Source organism: Sinocyclocheilus grahami, unplaced genomic scaffold, assembly GCF_001515645.1.
Source record: "Sinocyclocheilus grahami isolate Dianchi unplaced genomic scaffold, SAMN03320097.WGS_v1.1 scaffold135.1, whole genome shotgun sequence".
NCBI classification, from domain to species: domain Eukaryota; kingdom Metazoa; phylum Chordata; class Actinopteri; order Cypriniformes; family Cyprinidae; genus Sinocyclocheilus; species Sinocyclocheilus grahami.
This window is the reverse complement of record NW_015505314.1, coordinates 1,495,878-1,497,662: the sequence shown is the minus strand read 5'-3', so window position 1 is coordinate 1,497,662 and position 1,785 is coordinate 1,495,878.

Sequence of the window (1,785 nt, the reverse complement as noted above, 5' to 3'; positions counted from 1 at the left end):
CACAACATTACTGCTTTTGCTGTACTTTGGATCAAATAAATGCATGCTTGGTCAGCAGAAGAGACTTCTTTATAAAACATTAAAAAGTCTTACTGTTCAAAAACTGTTGACTGGTAGGTTATATAGATTACAGAAATTTTATATATATTAACATTACATCATTTCTGTCCCCTTCACTTCTGAAATGATGGCTACGCCCCTGATATAAGTCAATTGAACGATTTTGCTGGAGCTTCTTACCTCTAAAAGTTTCAAGCCTTTTTCCTGTTTTGCTTGGACAAAGGATTTGAAAATGTGGACCACATAAGCTGACCTTTTTTTTTTAATTAAGAAAACCCTGAATAAGCCTATTTTTTCTGACTAAAATGGTAAAGATCTACTTTTGACTGTGCTTTGAACTTAAATATGTAAATGTAAAAGTTATTTTTGTAACCGTGTTCTGCTTTGCCCACCTACACAAGTTGACATGGCTTATCTTCATTCATTTTAAATGAATATTAGAATGTAAATGCTCAAATTCAATGGAAATCGCAGTACCAATCAGGAAATGAACAGTTCTTTTTGGTCATATGGAATATGGCTGATACAGAAATATATTGACCACTTTTAAAACATAAATTGTTTTATGTACAAACAACTTAAAAGATGTACCGTCTTTACAAACCATGTTCTATAGGTACATAGAATAGTGACTAAATATAATTGTATTGTATTTATAGTATATTAATTAAATATAAAGGGGAAGTCGTGGCCTAATGGTTAGAGAGTCGGACTCGTAACCCAAAGGTTCGAGTCTCGTACTGACAGGGATTGTAGGTGGGGGGAGTGAATGTATAGCGCTCTCTTCCACCTTCAATACCACGACTGAGGTGCCCTTGAGCAAGGCACTGAACCCCCAACTGCTCCCCGGGCAAAAAATGAGTGCTCCGGGTGTGTGTTCACGGTGTGTGTGTCTTCACTGCTGTGTGTGTGTGCACTTTGGATGGGATAAAAGCAGAGCACTAATTCCGAGTATGGGTCACCATACTTGGCCACATGTCACATCACATTCATATGTTTGCACTTAATGAACTTAAAGCCATTTACCTAAGTTGCCATTAAAATGGTTATGTTAGCTGTGTTTCATGTCAATATTTCATCCTTACTGAGCTTCAGTGATAATAATGCAAATGACTTCATTTGTGTTAGAAGTCCTATCATCGGGTTCTAGGAATTCCAGTTTCAACCCCGTCTTTAGAAAGAGGACAAAGGATTCACAAATATTGCTATGACTCAGAGTTGTACATGTAAAAGGGTTTATGCTTTGAAAGCTGTCCATTTGTTAGCCATGTAGCCGTTTCAGTGTCTATCCAAATGTAATAGTCTAGTCTTGAAATACTGTGGGTCAAGAAAGTTTTGTTTTCAAATACTATCCACACACAGAGAGAGGGAGAGAAAGAGAGCATGCTCAGTGTAAGAGTAGGCAAGGAGAAACCAGGGTTATACTGCCTTAAACAACCAGTAAATTATTTATCATAGTGATAGTACACAGTACAGAGTGACTTCTAAATCTAAGAGTTCACCTGCTGTTGGCCTGTCTGTACAGCTCTGTCCTGCAGACTGCCGGATTTGACCTTAATCCTAAATACACTGGTACCTTGTTTTGTTTGTTTGTGTGTATGTACTACTTCTGAAGATTTTTTATTTATTTTTTATATTTTGACCAGTTTGTCATCACAAGCAAACTAAATGCATGCTGGTACACTTGAAGCTAGGATGGATGGATGGATGGATGGATGGATGGAT